This window comes from Pristiophorus japonicus, chromosome 9 (assembly GCF_044704955.1).
Source record: "Pristiophorus japonicus isolate sPriJap1 chromosome 9, sPriJap1.hap1, whole genome shotgun sequence".
NCBI lineage: Eukaryota > Metazoa > Chordata > Chondrichthyes > Pristiophoridae > Pristiophorus > Pristiophorus japonicus.
Genome location: NC_091985.1, coordinates 167,438,508 through 167,464,569, shown reverse-complemented (window position 1 = coordinate 167,464,569; position 26,062 = coordinate 167,438,508). Strand labels below are relative to the sequence as shown.

Sequence of the window (26,062 nt, the reverse complement as noted above, 5' to 3'; positions counted from 1 at the left end):
CAAATCTGTAAACACCAATGTCGTGCCATGTACAATGCAAGGTGTGTTACGAAATGCATGTTTGAAAAGAAAAATGTAAATGTACCGTCACCCATTCCGGGCACTGTATTGTAATATATGAAATGTAACTTGTGTGAATGTACCACAATGTATCCCGTTTATTTTACCGAATAGCACTTGAACTGAAAAACAAGAAATGTAACGAACGGAACTGCCGTCAGCACCCAGATGTATTGTATGGGATTGCTGACCGCAGCGAAATGTACTGAAATGCCATTGAATGTACTGTACAGATTTTTTTTATGAATAAGGAGGTGGGTGGGGTGGCTTGACCCATCCACCTCCACGGAGGTGTGTGTGGGGGGCCTGACCCATCCACCTCCATGGCACGAACCTGGTATTGCAGTACTTCCAGGAACGGTGCAGTGGCTCTCGGCCTTTTGGCTAAGAGCATTGGCGCAGAGTGATCCTTGATGTGTGCAAGGTGACCTCTGGCGTTTGTGATTTGACAAAGAATTGGAAAGATTGGCAACGAAAAATTAAAAAAAAAAAATTTTGAAATTTAGAAAAATTGTTAGAGTAGGACAAGGGGATCACAGGTTCAATCTATTAAATGGCAAATTTAGGACTGATAGCAGGATTTCTTTCTTCATTCAACAAATTGAAATGGACTCTTGATAGATTAATGGAGACGAAATCCTGATATAATTTAAGCAACAATTGGGATGCAGTGGTGAGTTTTTATTAATCAGGATGAATGACAATGGGCCAAAGGTAATTTCCAAACAAGTTCCATAAAGAAAAGCATAGTAGCGAGATCAAGTTAAAATTCAGACCAATACATCAACAAGTCTGGTTTATAACATTGAAATCAGTGAAATGGATACTAGACGTGGATAGTGCACGGCTCTGAGCTCTGTGTCTGCTCTCATTGTGTTAATGGCTTCCTGTATGAACTAAAACACATTTGCTCACTAGGAGAAACCGCACTGATCCAAAATGTTTACCTTCAGCTTCAAACACACAGAGAGAGAATAAAAACCCGAAGTAAAGTTGTACGAAAGAATTGGACACGTCACTGTAAACCCAGCCCACACAAAGCTCAGAGCTCATTTACATACCCATAATGTTCTACATAATACTTAGCAAGAAACCAAAATAAACTTCAGGTTTAACTGATTTTCATGGACACTGAAGTTTCCAGTTACTTTCCCTCGCGCTGTATTGATTTGTGGTAATATATTTTTTCTGGAAGTTAGTTCTAGCGGCTCAGTACAACGTTAAAGAGGCAAGCCGCCGCTTGGGGGCGAGGAACTGAGTGTGAATATTCAGTACACTCTGGTTTCTTTTCAGATCGTATAAATCTTTCGCCTTTTACTAAAGATTTCCGTGGAGAGGAACACTCAGAGTTTTAATTAATTTTTCGAGGCCCTGCTTTTGTGGGGCTGTCCTATTGTTCAAAAACAGATTGATCTTTGCATTATGTAGTAGTAGGTGTGGCTTTATATAGGTTGTGATAGCTACTTATGATTTGGTTATTGATTCTACTTGTTGCAGTTGTGAATGTCGTAGTAAAGCACTTGTTTGTGGGAGTTAACTTGCCCACCTGGGGGTCGCTAGCTTTTAGAAGAATCTTAAAACTCCGGATCCCGAACTAAATCTTGGAGCGCTGGAAAATGCCTGTGCGTGGATTTCTTTTCAATTGTGGTGGTCTTGGTCCAGTGGCAAGATAGAACATAAGAAAAAGGAGTAGGTAATACGGCTCTTCGAGCCTGCTCCGCCATTCAATAAAATCATGACTGATCTGATCATGGACTCAGCTCCACTTCCCCGCCCGCTCCCCATAACCCCTTATCAAGAAACTGTCTATTTCTGTCTTAAATTTATTCAATGTCCCAACTTCAACAGCTCTCCGAGGCAGCAAATTCCAGATTTATAAGCCTCTGAGAGAAGAAATTCCTTCTCATCTCTGTTTAAATGGGCGGCCCCTTATTCTAAGGTTATGCCCTCTAGTTCTAGTCTCCCCCATCAGTGGAAACATCCTCTCTGCATCCACCTTGTCAAGCCCCCTCATAATCTTATACGTTTTGATAACATCACCTCTCATTCTTCTGAATTCCAATGAGTAGAGGTCCAACCTACTCAACCTTTCCTCATAAGTCAACCCTAGTGAACCTTCTCTGAACTGCCTCCAAAGCAAGTATATCCTTTCGTAAATATGGAAACCAAAACTGTATGCAGTATTCCAGGTGTGGTCTCACCAATACCCTGTATAACTGTAGCAAGATTCCCTGCTTTTATACTCCATCCCCTTTGCAATAAAGGTCAAGATACCATTGGCCTTCCTGATCACTTGCTCTACCTGCATACTGGAGACCAGCTCTGCTGCACGGACCTAGTGCGCACATATATCACAGTGTGGGCTGGCCCATTCTGCCCCTGGGCCTTCGTGTCTTCTGGGCCCCGAACTTGCGCCTCCCCGGGCAATGATCACGTCCTTCTACGGACTCTCAACACTCCTTCGCCCCGACCTCGCCATTCCTTTGCCTCGACCTCACTGTACCTGCCCGCACTGCAGTTAGCCGTTGCCCACACTGCGCGCTGCTCCCTGAAGTGGTCTGCCGCCGCACGTTGCTCCTCTAATGGCCTCGGCCTGCTGATGGTCTTGCAGGCCGGGACTGTGCCGATTTATTAGACCTAGATTAATTACATGCTCTTTTTGAACTTAATTTCTCCACTTATGCAAGGAACTGTAGCTTTTTTCCATCACTTCACTTTGTGTAGCAACATGTGCCGTCTGTGCTCTAATCATCTAGATAAATTAAAGTTAGAACTGTTTGCAGTGGTTAATCAATTTAATGATGGTTATCAAAGGAAACTTGATCCTAATCACGTCCAAAATACATTCTTTCGATTATGAGAGTCTTGCCTGTTTCCTTCCCTCATCAGAAGTAGGAACATAAGTGAACGTGTAATTAGCTGATATTAATTTGAACACAAGCCCTATCAGAAACATGGCCTTAAAAAATTAATAAAAACTCTGAGTGTTCCTCTCCACGGAAATCTTTAGTAAAAAGCGAAAGATTTATATGATCTGAAGAGAAACCAGAGTGTACTGAGGAACACCATCCCACTATTTCAGGCCCACCGTCACCCCACCACTTTAACAAGGCACTGAGCGGCCACACCGACATTCAGCAGCGGTACCAGAGAAAGGCGGATCGAACAGAGGGAGACACTTTTTTTTTCAAAATATATATTATTCATATAAAAAATTTGCACAATACATTGGAAGACAGTTCAGTACATTTGGATGCAGTCAGCAATTCCATGCAATACATTTGGATGCTGACGGCAGTTCCATTCAATACATTTTCTTGCTTTACATTTCGAGGTGCAATTCAGTACAATCCAGGATACATTGTAATACAGTCATCAAATTACATTACATGTGGCACTATACGGTACACGGAATGGGTGAGGGTACAGTTACATTTCTTTGCAACATACATTACTAAAAGTTTACAAGTACAGCCCGAGGGGAGTTTTATACTGATACCAGCCCCTGGGTTTACCGTGGCAGAAGGGCTTTAAACTGTGGCTCTACCCCACCAATTTTTAGTGCGTCCCTCAGCACGTAATCCTGGATCTTGGATTGCGCCAGTCTGCAACACGCAGACGTGGACATCTCCTTCCTCTGGAACTGTGGTCAGCATCCAAATGTACTGAACTGCTTTCGAATGTATTGTGCAAATCTTTATATGAATAAAGTATATTTTGAAATTTAAAAAAAAATCTCCTTGCTCTGGAAGACCAACAAGTTTCGGCAAGACCAAAGAGCGACTTTGTTGATGGCCCTCCAGCAGCAGGTGATGTCTGTCTCAGTGTGTGTCCCTGGGAACAGCCCGTAGAGCACAGAGTCCTGTGTTACAGAGCTACTTGGGATGAACCTCGACAACAATCACTGCATCTCTTTCAAGACCTGCCTTGCAAAGGCGCAGACCTGCGCCATGTACAGCAACACCGAGAGCACCTCACTCCTGATGACCAGGTTCTTTCCTGCAATGGAGAGGGAGCGCAGCTTCCACCATCCCAGTTTTTGTTTCACTTTGGCAACATGCTCTTCCCAGTTTTTGGCGCACACCCCGTCCGCTCCGAACTATCTTCCCAACACCTTCAGGTAATCTGGCTTAACGGTGAAGGGAATAAAGGATCGGTCGGCCCAGTTGCCAAAGAACATGGCCTCGTTTTTGCTGTGATTCACCTTCGCTCCCGAGGCCAGTTCAAACTGGTCGCAGATTGTGAGCAATCTGCGGACCGACTGCGGATCCGAGCAAAAGATGGCGACATCGTCCATGTACAGGGAGGACTTGACCTGAGCGCCTCCGCTGCCTGGGATTGTCACCCCTCTGATGCCCGCATCCATAGGCTGCCAAGGTATGGAAAGTGATCCACGTTGTCACAGGGGTAGGCCCCAGTAGGAGTACTGTGTTCAATTCAGGGCACCACACTTTAGGAAGGATGTCAAGGCTTTAGAGAGGGTGCAGAGGAGATTTACTAGAATGGTACATTCACTTACATGGAGACGCTAGAGAAGCTGGGGTTGTTCTCCTTAGACCAGAGAAGGTTTAAGGGAAGATTTAATAGAGCTTTTCAAAATCATGAAGTGTTTTGATAGAGTAAATAAGGTTAAACTGTATCGAGTGGCAGTAGGGTTAGTAACCAGAGAACACAGATTTAAGGTGATTGGTAAAAGAACCAGAGGTGACATGTAGAAAAACTTTATGCAGCGAGTTGTGATCTGGAATGCACGCTGAAAGGGTGTGGAAGCAGATTCAATAATAACTTTCAAAATGGAATTAAATAAATACCGTAAGTGGAAAAATTTGCAGGGTTTATGGGGAGTGTGACTATATTGGATCGCTTTTTCAAAGAGCTAACACAGGCACGATGAGCCGAATGGTCTCCTTCTGTGCTGTAGGATTCTATGAAACAGCTTTACCAGTCATTCACTTCTTTGAAATGCCATGGGATCTTTTACCTCCACCTGAGAGAGCAGACAGGCCTCGGTTTAACGTCTCATCTGAAAGCCGGCTCCTCTGACAGTGTCAGCCTAGATTGGCTCTGAAGTAGGTCTCCCTCTACCTACCACATTAGTTACTTGAATCTGTATCACTGGCATTGCACAGGATGAATTAACAGATGAAGGTCCAGACCTACACATTTTTGAATGTGTCTCATACCCTCTCTCTCCCCTCCCTGAACTCTGACCCTGCAGTGTTACATTCAATTGCTGACCGCATCCAAATGTACTGAACTGCTTTCGAATGTATTGTGCAAATTTTTATATGAATAAAGTATATTTTGAAATTAAAATGGTAAACCTTTTGTATACATAGAGCACCATGATCTGCAAACACCTATGTAGTGCCATGTATAATGCAAGTTCTGTTGCGTAATGCATGTTGGAAACAAATGGAACTGTACTCTCACTGTGTACTGTACGGTGACACATGTAATGTAACTTGATGAACGTATCACAATGTATCCTGGATCGTATGAATTGTACCTTGAAATGTAAAGTAAAGAAATGTATTGGACGGAACTGCGGTCAGCAACCGAATGTATTGTATGGAATTGCTGACCGCATCCAAATGTACTGAACTGCTTTCGAATGTATTGTGCAAATTTTTATATGAATAAAGTATATTTTGAAATAAAACAAAGAAAAATTGAATGTTATGTTGGGGTTAAAGTACAAACACCAGGATGCAGGATTGACCAAGCCAGACGCGGGGCTTCGTGTTTCTCACATTTATTGAAACCACCCGGTGACCACAAAGGTCGAGAGAAGAAAGAACTTGCGGCTAACTGAGCGGCGCAGGAAGTGCAATGGGCAACATTCCCTTCCCGCCGGCCATTGGTGCAGCCGGATAGGCCCCGCCCCTAATCTGCATAACCAGAATGCCTTGCAAACGGTGTCCAGTTCTTGGTGTTTGTGTGGAAGATGGAGAGAGTTTGCAGTTAGTTTTTATAATTAGTGTCTCCCTCTGTTAGATCCGCCTTTCTCTGGTCTCGCTGCTGAATGTCGGTGTGGCCGCTCAGTGCCTAAAGTGGTGGGGTGGCGGTGGGCCTGGAATACTGGGGTGGTTGTCCTTAGTGCGTTGTGATTTCTCTTTAGATCGTATAAATCTTTTGCGTTTTATTAAAATTTTCCGTGGAGAGGAATACTCGGAGTTTTAACTGCTTTTCTTCTCGGTCTTTTGGCTAAGTTCAAGTGTAGTATCTGTTGTTCTTATCAGTTTAATATCCCCTATCTGGGGACCAAATATTAAATTGATTTTTGGAACAGGGGCTTGTTTCGTCAACTCCACGCATCGACCTGGTATTGCAGTGTTTCCAGGAACTTGCAGCTTCCCCTTTTGGCTAAGATCAAGTGTAGTAGCGCAAAGTGATCTTTGGCGCTGGAGTTGATCTGACAAGAATGAAAAAAAAACTCGGAGTTTTAAATAATTTTTCGAGGCCCTGCTTTTGTGGGGCTGTCCTATTGTTTAAAAACGGACAGATCTTTGCATTATGTAGTAGGTGTGGCTTTATGCAGCTTGTGCTAACTACTGATGATTTGCTTATTGATTCTATTTGTTGTTGTTGTGAATGTCGTAGTAAAGCACTTGTTTTTTTTTAATTCGTAGCCAATCGTTCCAATTCTTTGTCAAATCACAAACGCCAGAGGTCACCTTGCATACATCAAGTATCACTCTGCGCCAATGCTCTTAGCCAAAAGGCCTAGAGCCACTGCACCGTTCCTGGAAGTACTGCAATACCAGGTTCGTGCCATGGAGGTGGATGGGTCAGGTCCCCCAGCACTTGTTTGTGGGAGTTAACTTGCCCACCTGAGGGTCACCAGCTTTCAGAAGAATCTTAAAACTCCAGATCCCGAACTAAATCTTGGAACGCGGGAAGATGCCTGTGCGTGGATTTTTTTCACGTGTGGTGGTCTTTGCACACCAGCCACCACACGGGCTTGACAGAGCTGGGTCTTGGTCCAGTGGCAAGATAGAACATAAGAAATAGGAGTAGATAATACAGCTCTTCGAGCCTGCTCCACCATTCAATAAGATCATGGCTGATCTGATCATGGACTCAGCTCCACTTCCCCGCCCGCTCCCACCCACCCCATTCCCTGAAGACTGTCAGTCGCACCTGTGACAGAGTCTGTGGTTCTCTTATTGGACTGTTCAACCACCTAACTTGAAGCAAGTTTTTTTCCCCCCCAAGATATACTTTATTCATATAAAATTTTCAAAATACATTGGAAAGTAACTCAGTACCTTGCGGTCAGCAATTCTATACAATTCATTTGGATGCTGACAGCAGTTCCTTACAATGCACTAGCGTGCATTTCGTTTCAAGGTACAGTTTAGTACAATCCGTAAATCACGTTACATGTAGTACTGTGCAAATAAGGGTATTACATGGAGCAGATGAGAACAGGTTTACATTACATTCCAGGATGTGTAAGGGGTTCAGGGGAGTGTTGTGCTTTGGGTGTCTCTCTGTGGGCTTCTGCCCTCACAGCTTATGCCTGGCCTGTGAGGTACCCTGAGTGTTACAAGAGCACTCCTGGAGAGACTATGTCCACAGCTTATGAAGGGGGTTTTGAGACTCGTGCATCCCCACAGCTTATGACTAGCCTGTGAGGCACCTGTGAGTGTCAAACACTCCTAACCCCTTTCTTCCCTAGCCTGTGGCACACTGTTGAGCGTTTTCAAGGCGCTCCTGGCTTCCCTTACACTGTTCTGACACAAGACTCATGATCAGGAGATGTAATACAATAGAACTGAGACAAGGTGATTCCAAGAGGAACTTTAAGCTTCCAATTTATTTGACAAGGTGTATCTCAACAAAAGCAATATAGCAACAAAACAATCCCCTAAATCCCACTAAATGGACACAACGAAAATTTTTACACAAGTTTAACAGCAGTGCAATGCCCAACCTCCCACCTTCCTGACCTAGCTGAGTTGGGAGTTCTGGGGACCAGAGATTATACTCACAACAGCCTCTAGAGTCTTTCCAGGTCAAAACACGGTTTCGGGGTTCTCTTTTTGCTATCTGTTTTTAAAATTTCAAAATATACTTTATTCATAAAAAAATCTGTACAGTACATTCAAAGGCATTTCAATACATTTAGCTGCGGTCAGCAATCCCATACACTATTATTTGGGTGCTGACGACAGTTCCGTTCGTTACATTTCCTTGTTTTCCAGTTCAAGTGCAATTCGGTCCAATACGGGATACCTTGTAGTACATTCAAACAAATTACATTTCATGTGTCACTATACAGTACACGGAATGGGTGACAGTACATTTACATTTTTTTTTTCTTTTCAACATGCATTTCGCAACACACCTTGCATTGTACATGGCACTACATAGGTGTTTACAGATCATGGTGCTCCATGTACACAAAAAGTAAATTACAAATACAGCCCGAGGAGGGTTTTGTACTGATTCCTGCCCCCGGGTTTTCCGTGGCAGAAGGACTTTAAACTGTGGCCCTTCCCCACCGTGCCTTTGCGGCGACTGCACTAATTTTAAGTGCGTCCCTCAGCACGTAATCCTGGATCTTGGATTGCGCCAGTCTGCAGCACGCAGACGTGGACATCTCCTTGCTCTGGAGAACCAGCAAGTTTCGGCAAGACCAAAGAGCGTCTTTGACCGAGTTGATGGCCCTCCAGCAGCAGGTGATGTCTGTCTCGGTGTGTGTCCCTGGGAACAGCCCGTAGAGCACAGAGTCCTGTGTTACGGAGCTGCTTGGGATGAACCTCGACAGCAACCACTGCATCTCTTTCCAAACCTGCCTTGCGAAGGCGCAATCCTGAAGGAGATGGGTGACAGTCTCGTCCGCCCTGCAGCCGACTCGGGGGCACCGTGCCGTGTTGATGAGATGTCGGCTGTGCATGAACGCTCCGACAAGTAAGGCCCTCCTCACCGCCAACCAAGCTACGTCTTGGTGCTTGTGTGAAAGCTCTGGCGATGAGACGTTCTGCCAAACAAGTTCGACAGTGCCACGTGCAGCAACCCCGAGAGCACCTCACTCCTGATGACCAGGTTCTTTCCTGCCATGGAGAGGAAGCGCATCTTCCACCATCCCAGTTTTTGTTTGACCTTGGCGATACGCTCGTCCCAGTTTTTGGCGCATGCCCCGTCCGCTCCGAACCATATTCCCAACACCTTCAGGAAATCTTGACGGTGAAGGGAATGGAGGCTCGGTCAGCCCAGTTGCCAAAGAACATGACCTCGCTCTTGCTGCGATTGACCTTTGCTCCCGAGGACAGTTCAAACTGGTCGCAGATTGTGAGCAATCTGCGGACCGACTGCAGATCCGAGCAAAAAACGGCGACGTCGTCCACGTACAGGGAGGTCTTGACCTGAGCGTTTCCGCTGCCTGGGATTGTCACCCCTCTAATGCCCGCATCCTTCCTGATGGACTCGGCAAAGGGCTCGATACAACACACAAACAAGAGAGACGAGAGAGGACAGCCTTGCCTGACTCCAGATCTGATCGGAAAGCTTTCAGTTTCCCACCCGCTGATTAGAACTGCACTACTGATGTCTCTGTAGAGCAGTTTGACCCAATTGCGGATACCCTCCCTAAACCCCATTTTGGAGAGCACGTCCATCAGGTACGTGTGCGATATCCTGTCAAAGGCTTTCTCCTGGTCTAAGCTGATTAAGCACATGTCCACCCTCCTGTCCCACACGTAGGCGATCGTATCTCTGAGTAGCGCCAGGCTATCAGAGATCTTCCTGTCAGGGACAGCGCAGGTCTGGTCCGGGTGAATCACCAGCTCAAGAGCAGACTTGACCCTGTTGGCGATGACCTTTGACAGGATCTTGTAGTCCACATTGAGCAGCGAAATGGGCCGCCAGTTTTTGATTTCCTCCCTCTCCCCCTTCTGCTTGTAGATGAGGGTGATGATGCCTTTCCTCATTGATTCTGACATGCTGCCGGCCAGAAGCATACCTCCGTACACTTCCAGCAGGTCTGGGCCCATCCAGTCCCACAGAGCCGAGTACAACTCGACCGGTAAGCCGTCGCTTCCGGGAGTTTTATTCGTCTCGAAGGACCGGACGGCCTTTGTCAGCTCGTCCAGAGTTAGCGGGTGGTCCAGACTCTCCCGCTCGCTGTTGTCTAAGACCTCCGAAATAGACGACAGGAAAGACTGGGAGGCCGCGCGGTCTGTGGGCTTGATGTCGTACAGCCTGGCATAGAAGGATTTGCTGATCCTCAGCATGTCAGGCTGCAAAGACGTCACAGAACCGTCTTCTTCCTTTAGGCTGGTGATCACAGAGCTCCCCCTGTGTACCTTTTGGAAGAAGAAACGCGAACACGTCTCGTCCTGCTCGACGGCGCGGACTCTGGAGCGGAAGATGATCTTGGAGGACTCTGAGGCAAAGAGCGAGGCTTGCTGGCCCTTCACCTCTTCAAGTTCCTCCGCGACATCGACCCCCATCGACTGCAACAGGAGCAGGTTTTGCATATTCGTCTGGAGTTGGGACAATTCCCTCTGTTTCCCTCTCGCCTCCTGAACACCTTTGAGGATGAAGAACCTCTTGATGTTCGTCTTGATTGTTTCCCACCAGTGCATCGGGGAATCGCAGAGGGGTTTTACGGTTCTCCAACCTTTGTAATCCCTCTTGAGTTCCTCCACGTTTTCCGGAGTCAACAGTTTCACGTTCAGCTTCCATATCCCTCTGCCAACTTTCTGGTTTTCCTGTGGGTGACAGTCGGCCAGTAGGAGGCAATGGTCAGAGAAGAACACCGGCGTGACGTCGGTGGATCTGACCTTGAGCGTGTGGGACACAAACAGGAAGTCTATTCTGGAACGGACGGACCCGTCTGGTCTTGACCAGGTGTATCTGCGCGGTGCTCCGTCTGCAGGGTTGCTGAAGACGTCGCACAGCTTGGCATCTTTTACCGCATCCATCAGGAGTTTGGACGTGGCGTCCAGTTTGCCGTCGGCTCTGCTGGATCATCCAGCTGCATCGATGATGAAGTTGAAGTCACTGCCCAGAATGACCGGCCTGGTTGTTGCCAGTAGCAGTGGGAGCTGCTGGAAGAGGGCCAGCCTCTCATTCTTGTGAACAGCGGCGTAAACATTAATTAACCTGAGAGGGGAGTTTTTGTACATTACGTCTGCTATGAGGAGGCGGCCGCCCACCACCTCCTTAACTTCGATGATGGTGAAGTGGCCTCCCCGCAGCAGAATGCCCAGGCGGGAAGCCCGGCTGTCGTTGCCTCCTGACCATATGGATGGTCCATGGGCCCACCATCGTGACCACTGCTGGTAACTGCTGGAGTGCGGCAGACCGCACTCCTGCAAGAACAGCAGGTCCGCTTTGACCTTGGCGAGGTACCCCAAGGTGGAAACACATTGCGTAGTAGATTTTACCCCAAGCACGTTAATAGTAGCAATTTTTAAATCCATTTTAACGTTACTGTTTACAGTTACAAACATTACACTTCAAATAAATTGTCCTTTAAGTCCGAGGTCTGCCCAGTGGCCGGTTCCGGAATACATAGGTGATGACAATAAAAGTCTATGACACCTGGGCTGGCGTGCTCGTCATCCTCTGCCGTGGGGGTGTTTCGACCAGTGGACTGCTGCAGTGCTGCGATAAAGTCTGATATGTCCTCTCCACTGTCCTCGCCTGGTGTTGGTGGTTCCCTCTTTTCCTCAGTCACAGCGTTCTCCAGCTGATGTGCTTCGATCGCTGTGTCACTCCCGGTATTCCGGAGGTGGGGTGTGCTGGGCACTTAGCTGCTCCCGTTTTTCCGGAGCTGGTCTGCGTTGGTCGCTGGTTCGCTCCCGGTGTTCCGGAGCTCGTGTGCGCTGGGCGCTTCGCTGCTCCCGGGTTCCCGGAGCGGGTCTACGCTGGTCGCTTCGCTGCTCCCGGTCGTCTGTGGCTGTGGGTTGGCGTATTGCCTCTTGTTTTGGTGTCGGTGGTGAGGGGCTTTTTCTTGCCTTTCCTCATCAGACGAGCTGCGCTGCTGCTGTCTGTCGAGCTTGTTAGTTGTCTCTTCCCTGTCGTTTCCGCAGGGGCCCTTGCTCGCCTGTTCTCCTTACGCTTGCGGGCCTTTTTCTTGACGGTCTCCCATCCCGCTTCATCGTCTGCTGTCTCCTCGTTCCTGGACTCGGTGCGCTGGGGGAGATAGCAAAACAAAAATTTTAATTTCAAGATACACTTTATTCATATAAAAATTTGTACAGTACATTCAAAAGCAGTTCAGTACATTTAGCTGCGGTCAGCAATCCCATACACTACATTTGGGTGCTGACGGCAGTTCCGTTCGATACATTTCCTTGCTTTTCAGTTCCAGTACAATTCGGTACAATACGGGATACATTGTAGTACATTCAACAAATTACATTACAAGTGTCACTATACAGTACACGGAATGGGTGACGGTACATTTACATTTTTTTCTTTTCAACATGCTTTTCGCAACAGACCTTGCATTGTACATGGCACTACATAGGTGTTTACATATCTCATAGAAACGTATAAGATTTTGACAGGACGGGACAGGTTAGATGCGGGAAGAATGTTTCCGAGGTTGGCTCCGTAACACAGGACTCTGTGCTCTACGGGCTGTTCCCAGGGACACACACCGAGACAGACATCACCTGCTGCTGGAGGGCCATCAACTCGGTCAAAGACGCTCTTTGGTCTTGCCGAAACTTGCTGGTTCTCCAGAGCAAGGAGATGTCCACGTCCGCGTTGAATGTACTACAATGTATCCCGTATTGTACCGAATTGTACTGAAAAGCAAGGAAATGTATCGAACGGAACTGCCGTCAGCACCCAAATGTAGTGTATGGGATTGCTGACCGCAGCTAAATGTACTGAACTGCTTTTGAATGTACTGTAAAAATTTTTATATGAATAAAATATATTTTGAAATTTAAAAAAAATATATATTGAAATTTTAAAAAACACCATCCGAGTGACGGTGAAGAAAGTGGAGGGCCAGACAATGATCAACTGGGACCTGTTCGTGAAGAAAATCCTGCTGGAAACATGCAGCATGAAAGTCGCCGACATCTTCGCCTTGCAGGACCTCCCGAAGAGAGGTTACTTCGACGTGACCTTCAGAACCGTCACCCTCTGCCTGAAGTTCCTGAAGGGTTTGAAGGAGGCGAGTGAACCGCTGCGCTCAGTGCTGACTTGGGAGCCACTGTTCACCCTCCCGTCGCAGAGAAGACGCACTATCACAGTGCAGATGTACAACCCCCACATCCCGGTCATTGATGTGCTGACTTTCCTCGCCAGGTATGTCGATGGGGCAGGAAACAGCAGCGACGTGAAAGACTTGCACGGGATTTGGACCAGCAAGAGCCAGATCCAGGTCACCATGAAGGTGGACGCCAGCGGAACCATCCTGCACCCCCCCCTCCAGCTTTTCCATCGGAGGAAGTCGGGGCTACATGTTGTACATTGGCCAACCCAACGTGTGCCGCACCTGCAGGAAGGCAGGCCATGTGGCGGCAAGCTGCAAAACTCTCATCTGCCGAAACTGCAAGAACCAAGGCCACCAGACAAAGGACTGTAAGGAGACCAAGTGCTGCAACCTCTGTGGCCTGGCCGGGCAACTTTACAAAAACTGCCCCAAGCGCAACTTCAGCTATGTGCAGGCAGCAAAGAACATTGCACCAGAGGAGGAGGAAGCTGAGGAACACAACGTTCCAGAGGGGAGCCACACCCTCCCCCCGACCAACACCCCCGTGGACTCGGAACAAGTCGGCGAGGAAGAGAACCCTGCTACAGCGAGCTGTGAGACACCAGCAGCCAGCAGCGAAGCTCTCCCCCAGCGCACCGAGTCCAGCAACGAGGAGACAGCAGACGATGAAGCGGGATGGGAGACCGACAAGAAAAAGGCTCGCATGTGTAAGGAGAACAGGCGAGCAAGGGCCCCTGTGGAAACAACAGGGAAGAGGCGGCTACCAACCTCGACAGACAGCAGCGGCGGCAGCTCGTCTGATGAGGAAAGGCGAGAAAAAGCCTCTCACCACCGACACCAAAACAAGAGGCAATACGCCAACCCACAGCCACAGGCGACCGGGAGCAGTGAAACGACCAGCGCAGACCTGCTCCAGGAACCCGGGAGCAGCGAAGCGCCCAGTGCACACGAGCTCCGGAACACCGAGATCGAACCAGCGACCAACGCAGACCAGCTCCGGGATAACGGGAGCAGCGAAGTGCCCAGCACACCCCACCTCCGGAATACCGGGAGCGACGCAGCGATCGAAGCACACCAGCTTGAGACCGCTGTGACTGAGGAGAAAAGGGAACCACCAACACCAGGCGAGGACTGTGCAGAGGACATATCGGACTTAATGACAGAACTGCAGCAGTCCCCTGGCCGAAACACTCCCACGGCAGAGGATGACGAGCACGCCAGGATCTGTCAACACCTATGTAGTGCCATGTACAATGTAAGGTCTGTTTTGTAATGCATGTTGAAAAGAAAAATGTAAATGTACCGTCACCCATTCCGTGTACTGTATAGTGACACATGTACTGTAATTTGTTGAATGTACTACAATGTATCCTGTATTGTACCGAATTGTACTTGAACTGAAAAGCAAGGAAATGTATCGAACGGAACTGCCGTCAGCACCCAAATGTAGTGTATGGGATTGCTGACCGCAGCTAAATGTACTGAACTGCTTTTGAATGTACTGTATAAATTTTTATATGAATAAAGTATATTTTGAAATTTAAAAAAATCCCAGGTGTAGTAGACTGTTATAGTAATAACCTATGTATGCTGGAACTGGCCATTGGGCAGACCTCGGACTGAAAGGACGATTTATTTGAAGTGTAATGTTTGTAACTGTAAACAGTGACTTTAAAATGGATTTAAAAATTGCTACTATTAACGTGCGTAGCGTAAAATCCACTACGCGATGTGTTTCCACCTTGAGGTACCTCGCCAAGATCAAAGCGGACCTGCTGTTCTTGCAGGAGTGCGGTCTGCCGCACTTCAGCAGTTACCGGCAGTGGTCACGATGGTGGGCCCATGGACCATCCATATGGTCAGGAGGCAACGACAGCCGGGCTTCCGGCCTGGGCATTCTGCTGTGGGGAGGCCACTTCACCATCACCGAAGTTAAGGAGGTGGTGGGCGGCCGCCTCCTCGTAGCAGATGTAATGTACAAAAATTCCCCTCTAAGGCTTATTAACGTGTATGCCTCGCCTCTCAGAAGAAGGCGGCTGGCCCTCTTCCAGCAGCTCCCACTGCTGCTGGCAACGTCTAGGCCGGTCATTCTGGGCGGTGACTTCAACTGCATCATCGATGCGGCTGGACGATCCAGCAGAGCCGACAGCAAACTGGACGCCACGTCCAGACTCCTGAAGGACGCGGTAAAAGACGCCAAGCTGTGCGACGTCTTCAGCAACCCTGCAGACGGAGCACCGCGCAGATACACCTGGTCGAGACCAGACGGGTCCGTCCGTTCCAGAATTGACTTCCTGTTTGTGTCCCACACGCTCAAGGTCAGATCCACTGACGTCACGCCGGTGTTCTTCTCTGACCACTGCCTCCTACTGGCCGACTGTCACCCACAGGAAAACCAGAAAGTTGGCAGAGGGATATGGAAGCTGAACGTGAAACTGTTGACCCCGGAAAACGTGGAGGAACTCAAGAGGGATTACAAAGGTTGGAGAACCGTAAAACCCCTCTGCTATTCCCCGATGCACTGGTGGGAAACAATCAAGACAAACATCAAGAGGTTCTTCATCCTCAAAGGTGTTCAGGAGGCAAGAGGGAGACAGAGCGAATTGTCCCAACTCCAGACGAATATGCAAAACCTGCTCCTGTTGCAGTCGATGGGGGTCGATGTCGCGGAGGAACTCGAAGAGGTGAAGGGCCAGCAAGCATCGCTCTTTGCCTCAGAGTCCTCCAAAATCATTTTCCGCTCCAGAGTCTGCTCCGTCGAGCACGATGTGACGTGTTCGTGCTTCTTCTTCCAAAAGGTACACAGGGGGAGCTCTGTGATCATCAGCCTAAAGGAAGAAGACGATTCTGTGACGTCTTCGCAGCCTGATATGCTGAGGATCAGCAAATCCTTCTATGCCAGGCTGTACGACGTCAAGCCCACAGACCGCGCGGCCTCCCAGTCTTTCCTGTCGTCTATTTCGGAGGTCCTAAACGACAGTGAGCGGGAGAGTCTGGACCACCCGCTAACTCTGGACGAGCTGACAAAGGCCGTCCGGTCCTTCGAGACGAATAAAACTCCCGGAAGCAACGGCTTACCGGTCGAGTTGTATTCGGCTCTGTGGGACTGGATGGGCCCAGACCTGCTGGAAGTGTACGAGGGTACGCTTCTGGCTGGCAGTATGTCAGAATCAATGAGGAAAGGCATCATCACCCTCATCTACAAGTAGAAGGGGGAGAGGGAGGAAATCAAAAACTGGCGGCCCATTTCGCTGCTTAATGTGGACTACAAGATCCTGTCAAAGGTCATCGCCAACAGGGTCAAGTCTGCTCTTGAGCTGGTGATTCACCCAGACCAGACCGGCAGGAAGATCTTTGATAGCCTCGCGCTACTCAGGGTTACGATCGCCTACGTGCGGGACAGGAGGGTGGACACCTGCTTAATCAGCTTAGACCAGGAGAAAGCCTTTGACAGGATATCGCACACGTACCTGATGGACGTGCTCTCCAAAATGGGGTTTGGGGAGGGTATCCGCAATTGGGTCCAACTGCTCTACAGAGACATCAGTAGTGCAGTTCTAATCAATAGGTGGGAAACTGAAAGCTTTCCAATCAGATCTGGAGTCAGGCAAGGCTGTCCTGTTTGTGTGTTGTATCGAGCCCTTTGCCGGGTCCATCAGGAAGGATGCGGGCATTGGAGGGGTGACGATCCCAGGCAGCGGAGGTGCTCAGGTCAAGACCTCCCTGTACATGGACGACGTCGCCGTTTTTTGCTCGGATTTGCAGTCGGTCCACAATCTGCAACCAGTTTGAACTGTCCTCGGGAGCAAAGGTCAATCGCAGCAAGAGCGAGGCCATGCTCTTTGGCAACTGGACCGACCGAGCCTCCATTCCCTTCACCGTCAAGCCAGATTTCCTGAAGGTGTTGGGAATATGGTTCGGAGCGGACGGAGCGTGCGCCACAAACTAGGACGAGCGTATCGCCAAGGTCAAACAAAAACTGGGATGGTGGAAGATGCGCTTCCTCTCCATGGCAGGAAAGAACCTGGTCATCAGGAGTGAGGTGCTCTCGGGGTTGCTGCACGTGGCACTGTCGAACTCGTTTGGCAGAACGTCTCATCGTCAGAACTTTCACACAAGCACCAAGACGTAGCTTGGTTGGCGGTGAGGAGGGCCTTACCCGTCAGAGCCTTCATGCACAGCCGACGTCTCAGCAACACGGCACGGTGCCCCCGAGTCGGCTGCGGGTGGACGAGACTGTCACCCATCTCCTTCAGGATTGCGCCTTCGCAAGGCAGGTTTGGAAAGAGATGCAGTGGTTGCTGTCGAGGTTCATCCCAAGCAGCTCCGTAATACAGGACTCTGTGCTCTACGGGCTGTTCCCAGGGACACACACCGAGACAGACATCACCTGCTGCTGGAGGGCCATCAACTCGGTCAAAGACGCTCTTTAGTCTTGCTGAAACTTGCTGGTCTTCCAGAGCAAGGAGATGTCCACGTCTGCGTGTTGCAGACTGGCGCAATCCAAGATCCAGGATTACGTGCTGAGGGACGCACTTAAAATTGGTGCAGTCGCCGCAAAGGCACGGTGGGGAAGGGCCACAGTTTAAAGCCCTTCTGCCACGGTAAACCCGGGGGCAGGAATCAGCACAAAACCCCCCTCGGGCTGTATTTGTAATTTACTTTTTGTGTACATGGAGCACCATGATCTGTAAACACCAATGTAGTGCCATGTACAATGCAAGGTCTGTTGCGAAATGCATATTGAAAAGAAAAAATGTAAATGTACCGTCACCCATTCCGTGTACTGTATAGTGACACATGAAATGTAATTTGTTTGCATGTACTACAAGGTATCACGTATTGGACCGAATTGCACTTGAACTGGAAAACAAGGAAATGTAATGAACGGAACTGCCGTCAGCACCCAAATAATAGTGTATGGGATTGCTGACCGCAGCTAAATGTATTGAAATGTCTTTGAATGTACTGTACAGATTTTTTTATGAATAAAGTATATTTTGAAATAAAAAAACATCTCCTTGCTCTGGAGAACCAGCAAGTTTCGGCAAGACCAAAGAGCGTCTTTGACCGAGTTGATGGCCCTCCAGCAGCAGGTGATGTCTGTCTCGGTGTGTGTCCCTGGGAACAGTCCATAGAGCACAGAGTCCTGTGTTACGGAGCTGCTCGGGCTGAAGTGTCCAGGACATTAGGTGCTGACCACTGTTTTATTGCCTTGTGGTCAAAGGGGTTTTACGGTTCTCCAACCTTTGTAATCCCTCTTGAGTTCCTCAATGTTTTCCGGAGTCAACAATTTCACGTTCAGCTTCCATATCCCTCTGCCAACTTTCTGGTTTTCCTGTGGGCGACAGTCGGCCAGTAGGAGGCAGTGGTCAGAGAAGAACACCGGCGTGACGTCGGTGGATCTGACCTTGAGCGTGTGGGACACAAACAGGAAGTCTATTCTGGAACGGACGGACCCGTCTGGTCTCGACCAGGTGTATCTGCAGGGTTGCTGCGTCTGCAGAGATTCTGAAGACGTCGCACAGCTTGGCGTCTTTTACTGCATCCATCAGGAGTCTGGACGTGGCGTCAAGCTGCAAAGCAATCATTTGCCGCACCTGCAAGAAGGAAGGACACCAGGACACCAGACAAAGGACTGCAAAGAGAACAAGTACAGCAACCTTTGTGGTCAGGCTGGACATCTGTACAAGGCCTGCCCCAAGCGCAACTTCAGCTATGCGAAGGCGGCAAAGAACATGGTGACATGTGAGGAGAAAGTTGAGGAGTGTAACGCCCCAGAGGAGACCTACACCTCCCTCCTAAAGCTACAGTTCCTTGCATAAGTGGAGAAATTAAGTTCAAAAATTAATCTAGGTCTAATAAATCGGCACAGTCTCGGCCTGCAAGACCATCAGCAGGCCGAGGCCATTAGAGGGAGCAATGTGCGGCGGCAGACCATTTCAGGTAGCAACGCGCAGGAGGGCAATGGCTAACTGCAGTGCGGGCAGGTACAGCAGAAACAGTGAGGTTGAGGCGAAGGAGCGTCAAGAGTCCATAGAGGGATGTGATCAGGGCCATGGGGAGGCACGAGTTCGGGGCCCAGAAGACGCGAGGGCTCAGGGGCAGCATGGGCCAGCCCACACTGTGATATATGTGCGCACTAGGTCTGTGCAGCAGAGCTGGTCTCCAGTATGCAGGTATAGCAAGTGATCAGGAAGGCCAATAGTTTCTTGGCCTTTATTGCAAAGGGGATGGAGTATAAAAGCAGGGAAGTCTTGCTACAGTTATACCGGGTATTGGTGAGGCCACACCTGGAATGCTGCGTGCAATTTTGGTTTCCATATTTACGAAAGGATATACTTGCTTTGGAGGCAGTTCAGACAAGGTTCACTAGGTTGATTCCAGAGATGAGGGGGTTGACTTATGAGGAAAGGTTGAGTAGGTTGGGCCTCTACTCATTGGAATTCAGAAGAATGAGAGGCGAAGTTATCAAAACGTATAAGATTATGAGGGGGCTTGACAAGGTGGATGCAGAGAGGATGTTTCCACTGATGGGGGAGACTAGAACTAGAGGGCATAATCTTAGAATAAGGGGCCGCCCATTTAAAACAGAGATGAAAAGGAATTTCTTCTCTCAGAGGCTTATAAATCTGGAATTTGCTGCCTCGGAGAGCTGTTGAAGTTGGGACATTGAATAAATTTAAGACAGAAATAGACAGTTTCTTGAGTGATAAGGGGTTATGGGAGCGGGCGGGGAAGTGGAGCTGAGTCCATGATCAGATCAGCCATGATCTTATTGAATGGCGGAGCAGTCTCGAAGAGCCGTATTGTCTACTCCTATCTCTTCTATAACAGTGAGTAAACTTTAGCATTGTTGTTGCTTATCTAAGGGTTAAGTCATGGCAGGACAGCCCGGTCACATGTTATGCTCCTCCTGTACCATGTGGGAACTCAGGGACGACTCCAGTGTTCCTGATGACTACGTGTGCGGGAAGTGTATCCACCTCCAGCTCCTGACGGACCGCGTTGCGGAGTTGGAGCTGAGGGTGGATTCACTCTGGAGCATCCACGATGCTGAGAATGACGTGAATAGCACGTGTAGCGAGTTGGTCTTATCACAGGTAAAGGGTCCACAGCCAGATAGGGAATGGAAGACCAGCAGGAAGAGCAGTGCAAGGAAGGTAGTGCAGGGGTCCTCTGCGGTCATCCCCCTGCAAAACAGATACACTGCTTTGAGTGCTGTTGAGGGGGATGACTCATCAGGGGAGGGCAGCAGCAGTCAAGTTCATGGCACCGTGGCTGGCTCTGTTGCACAGGAGGGCAGGAAAAAGTGTGGGAGAGCGATAGTGATAGGGGATTCAATTGTAAGGGGAATAAATAGACGTTTCTGCGGCTGCAACCGAGACTCCAGGATGGTATGTTGCCTCCCTGGTGCAAGGGTCAAGGATGTCTCGGAGCGGGTACAGGACATTCTAAAATGGGAGGGAGAACAGCCAGTTGTCGTGGTGCACATTGGTACCAACGACATAGGTAAAAAAAGGGATGAGGTCCTACGAAACGAATTTAAGGAGAAATGGAGCTAAATTAAAAAGTAGGACCTCAAAAGTAGTAATCTCAGGATTGCTACCAGTGCCACGTGCTAGTCAGAGTAGGAATCGCAGGATAGTGCAGATGAATACGTGGCTTGAGCAGTGGTGCAGCAGGAAGGGATTCAAATTGCTGGGGCATTGGAACCGGTTCTGGGGGAGGTGGGACCAGTACAAACCGGATGGTCTGCACCTGGGCAGGACCAGAACCAATGTTCTAGGGGGAGTGTTTGCTAGTGCTGTTGGGAGGAGTTAAACTAATATGGCAGGGGGATGGGAACCAATGCAGGGAAACAGAGGGAAACAAAAAGGAGACAAAAGCAAAAGACAGAAAGGAGATGAGGAAAAGTGGAGGGCAGAGAAACCCAAGGCAAAGAACAAAAAGGGCCACTGTGAAGCAAAATTCTAAAAGGACAAAGGGTGTTAAAAAAACAAGCCTGAAGGCTTTGTGTCTTAATGCAAGGAGTATCCGTAATAAAGTGGATGAATTAACTGTGCAAATAGATGTTAACAAATATGATGTGATTGGGATTACAGAGACGTGGCTCCAGGATGATCAGGGCTGGGAACTCAACATCCAGGGTTATTCAACATTCAGGAAGGATAGAATAAAAGGAAAAGGAGGTGGGGTAGCATTGCTGGTTAAGGAGGAGATTAATGCAATAGTTAGGAAGGACATTAGCTTGGATGATGTGGCATCTATATGGGTAGAGCTGCAGAATACCAAAGGGCAAAAAATGTTAGTGGGAGTTGTGTACAGACCTCCAAACAGTAGTAGTGATGTTGGGGAGGGCATCAAACAGGAAATTAGGGGTGCATGCAATAAGGGTGCAGCAGTTATAATGGGTGACTTTAATATGCACATAGATTGGGCTAACCAAACTGGAAGCAATACGGTGGAGGAGGATTTCCTGGAGTGCATAAGGGATGGTTTTCTAGACCAATATGTCGAGGAACCAACTAGGGGGGAGGCCATCTTAGACTGGGTGTTGTGTAATGAGAGAGGATTAATTAACAATCTCGTTGTGTGAGGCCCCTTGGGGAAGAGTGATCATAATATGGTGGAATTCTGCATTAGGATGGAGAATGAAACAGTTAATTCAGAGACCATGGTCCAGAACTTAAAGAAGGCTAACTTTGAAGGTATGAGGCATGAATTGGCTAGGATAGATTGGCGAATGATACTTAAGTGGTTGACTGTGGATGGGCAATGGCAGACATTTAGAGACCGCATGAATGAACTTCAACAATTGTACATTCCTGTCTGGCGTAAAAATAAAAAAGGGAAGGTGGGTCAACCGTGGCTATCAAGGGAAATGAGGAATAGTATTAAAGCCAAGGAAGTGGCATACAAATTGGCCAGAAATAGCAGCGAACCTGGGGACTGGGAGAAATTTAGAACTCAGCAGAGGAGGACAAAGGGTTTGATTAGGGCAGGGAAAATGGAGTACGAGAAGAAGCTTGCAGGGAACATTAAGACGGATTGCAAAAGTTTCTATAGATATGTAAAGAGAAAAAGGTTAGTAAAGACAAACATAGGTCCCCTGCAGTCAGAATCAGGGGAAGTCATAACGGGGAACAAAGAAATGGCGGACCAATTGAACAAGTACTTTGGTTCGGTATTCACTAAGGAGGACATAAACAACCTTCCGGATATAAAAGGGGTCAGAGGGTCTAGTAAGGAGGAGGAGCTGAGGGAAATCCTTATTAGTCGGGAAATTGTGTTGGGGAAATTGATGGGATTGAAGGCCGATAAATCCCCAAGGCCTGATGGACTGCATCCCAGAGTACTTAAGGAGGTGGCCTTGGAAATAGCGGATGCATTGACAGTCATTTTCCATAGACTCTGGATCAGTTCCTATCGAGTGGAAGGTAGCCAATGTAACTCCACTTTTTAAAAAAGGAGGGAGAGAGAAAACAGGGAATTATAGACCGGTCAGCCTGACATCGGTAGTGGGTAAAATGATGGAATCAATTATTAAGGATGTCATAGCAGCGCATTTGGAAAGAGGTGACATGATAGGTCCAAGTCAGCATGGATTTGTGAAAGGGAAATCATGCTTGACAAATCTTCTGGAATTTTTTGAGGATGTTTCCAGTAGAGTGAACAAGGGAGAACCAGTTGATGTGGTATATTTGGACTTTCAGAAGGCTTTCGACAAGGTCCCACACAAGAGATTAATGTGCAAAGTTAAAGCACATGGGATTGGGGGTAGTGTGCTGACATGGATTGAGAACTGGTTGTCAGACAGGAAGCAAAGAGTAGGAGTAAATGGGGACTTTTCAGAATGGCAGGCAGTGGCTAGTGGGGTACCGCAAGGTTCTGTGCTGGGGCCCTAGCTGTTTACACTGTACATTAATGATTTAGACGAGGGGATTAAATGTAGTATCTCCAAATTTGCGGATGACACTAAGTTGGGTGGCAGTGTGAGCTGCGAGGAGGATGCTATGAGGCTGCAGAGCGACTTGGATAGGTTAGGTGAGTGGGCAAATGCATGGCAGATGAAGTATAATGTGGATAAATGTGAGGTTATCCACTTTGGTGGTAAAAACAGAGAGACAGACATTATCTGAATGGTGACAGATTAGGACAAGGGGAGGTGCAACGAGACCTGGGTGTCATGGTACATCAGTCATTGAAGGTTGGCCTGCAGGTACAGCAGGCGGTTAAGAAAGCAAATGGCATGTTGGCCTTCATAGCGAGGGGATTTGAGTACAGGGGCAGGGAGGTGTTGCTACAGATGTACAGGGCCTTGGTGAGGCCACACCTGGAGTATTGTGTACAGTTTTGGTCTCCTAACCTGAGGAAGGACATTCTTGCTATTGAGGGAGTGCAGCGAAGGTTCACCAGACTGATTCCCGGGATGGCGGGACTGACCTATCAAGAAAGACTGGATCAACTGGGCTTGTATTCACTGGAGTTCAGAAGAATGAGAGGGGACCTCATAGAAACGTTTAAAATTCTGATGAGTTTAGACAGGTTAGATGCAGGAAGAATGTTCCCAATGTTGGGGAAGTCCAGAACCAGGGGTCACAGTCTAAGGATAAGGGGTAAGCCATTTAGGACTGAGATGAGGAGAAACTTCTTCACCCAGAGAGTGGTGAACCTGTGGAATTCTCTATCACAGAAAGTTTTTGAGGCCAATTCACTAAATATATTCAAAAAGGAGTTAGATGAAGTCCTTACTACTAGGGGGATCAAGGGGTATGGCGAGAAAACAGGAATGGGGTACTGAAGCTGCATGTTCAGCCATGAACTCATTGAATGGCGGTGCAGGTTAGAAGGGCCGAATGGCCTACTCCTACACCTATTTTCTATGTTTCTGTTCTATCTTGCCACTGGACCAAGACCCAGCTCACAGAAAGAAATCCACGCACAGGCATCTTCCACGCTCCAACATTTAGTTTGGGATCTGGAGTTTTAAGATTCGTCTGAAGGCTGGCGACCCCCAGGTGGGCAAGTTAACTCCCACAAACAAGTGCTTTACTACGACATTTACAAGAGGAGATCTCATAGAAACGTATAAGATTTTGGCAGGACAGGTTAGATGTGGGAAGAATGTCCAGAACCAGGGGAGGAGAAACTTCTTCAATCAAAGAGTTGTTAACCTGTGGAATTCCATGCCGCAGAGTTGTTGGTGCCAGTTTATTTGATATATTCAAGAGGGAGTTAGATATGGCCCTTACGGTTGAAGGGATCAAAGAGTTATAGAGGAAAAGTGGTAATGAGGTGAATGATCATTTTGCATGGTGGCACAGAATCAAAGGACCGAATGGCCTACTCCTGTACCTATTTTCTATGTTCATAGTGAACAATCACAACATGTATAAACCCACTACGAGAGATCAATCTGTTTTTGAACAATAGGACAGCCCCACAAAAGCAGGACCTCAAAAAATTAATTAAAACTCTGAGTGTTCCTCTCCACGGAAATCTTTAGTAAAAGGCGAAAGATTTATACGATCTGAAGAGAAACCAGAGTGTACTAAATATTCACATTCAGCTCCTCGCCCCCAAGCGGCGGCTTGCCTCTTTAACGTTGTACTGAGCCGCTAGAACTAACTTCCAGAAAGAATATATTACCACAAATCAATACAGCGAGAGGGAAAGTAACTGAAAACTTCAGTGTCCATGAAAACCAGTTAAAGCTGAAGTTTATTTTGGTTTCTTGCTAAGTATTATGTAGAACATTATGGGTATGCAAATGAGCTCTGAGCTTTGTGTGGGCTGGGTTTCCAGTGACGTGTCCAATTCTTCGGTACTTTACTTCGGGTTTTTATTCTCTCTCTGTGTGTTTGAAGCTGAAGGTAAACATTTTGGATTAGTGCGGGTTCTGCTAGTGAGCAAATGTGTTTTAGTTCATACAGGAAGCCATTAACACAATAAGAGCAGACACAGAGCTCAGAGCCGTGCACTGTCCACGTCTAGTATCCATTTCACTGATTTCAATGTTCGAAACCAGACTTGTTGATGTTTCTGCTGTACCTGCCCGCACTGCAGTTAGCCGTTGCCCTCCTGCGCGCTGCTCCCTGAAGCGGTCTGCCGCCGCACGTTGCTCCCTCTAATGGCTTCGGCCTGCTGATGGTCTTGCAGGCCGGGACTGCGCCAATTTATTAAACCTAGATTAATTACATGCTCTTTTTGAACTTAATTTCCCTACTTATGCAAGGAACTGTAGCTTTTTTGCATCACTTCACTTTGTGTAGCAACATGTGCCGTCTGTGCTCTAATCATCTAGATAAATGAAAGTTAGAACTGTTTGCAGTGGTTAATCAATTTAATGTTGGTTATCAAAGGAAACTTGATCCGAATCATGTCCAAAATACATTCTTTCCATTATGAGAGTTTTGCCTGTTTCCCTCATCAGAAGTAGGAACATAAGTGAACGTGTAATTAGCTGATATTAATTTGAACACAAGCCCTATCAGAAACATGGCCTTAAAAAATTAATAAAAACTCCGAATGTTTTTTAAAATTTATTTATCCAATTTCGTTCCAGATCAACTCTAACGCCAAAGATCACTTTGCGCCAATGTGTTTGATCTTAGGCCAAAAGGCCGAGAGGCGAAGTTGCACCGTTCCTGGAAATATTGCAATACCAGGTCGGTGCATGGAGTGGACGGGGCAAGCCCCTGATCCAGCTCCCTGTCCAAAAATCAATTCAATATCATGTCCCCACAGGGGATATTAAACTGATAAGAACAGATACTACACTTGATCTTAGCCAAAAGGCCGAGAAGCGTA

At 47.9% G+C, this 26,062-nt stretch overlaps 3 non-coding genes and 2 pseudogenes across 3 annotated transcripts; 2 read left to right on the top strand and 3 right to left on the bottom strand.

Annotated features, from left to right (window-relative positions):
- The first annotated feature begins 1,333 nt into the window (after positions 1-1,333).
- LOC139274428 (U5 spliceosomal RNA) lies at positions 1,334-1,447 on the top strand. Its single transcript, XR_011595486.1, has one exon. It is a non-coding gene; the product is annotated as a U5 spliceosomal RNA (small nuclear RNA).
- Positions 1,448-2,999: 1,552 nt separating this feature from the next.
- LOC139274474 (U5 spliceosomal RNA) lies at positions 3,000-3,114 on the bottom strand. The gene has a single exon (XR_011595532.1). It is a non-coding gene; the product is annotated as a U5 spliceosomal RNA (small nuclear RNA).
- A 3,133-nt stretch (positions 3,115-6,247) lies between these two features.
- LOC139274248 (U2 spliceosomal RNA) lies at positions 6,248-6,415 on the top strand (annotated as a pseudogene).
- Positions 6,416-24,688: 18,273 nt separating this feature from the next.
- On the bottom strand, positions 24,689-24,802 carry LOC139274423 (U5 spliceosomal RNA). The gene has a single exon (XR_011595481.1). It is a non-coding gene; the product is annotated as a U5 spliceosomal RNA (small nuclear RNA).
- Positions 24,803-25,883: 1,081 nt separating this feature from the next.
- Positions 25,884-26,062, bottom strand: LOC139274196 (U2 spliceosomal RNA; annotated as a pseudogene).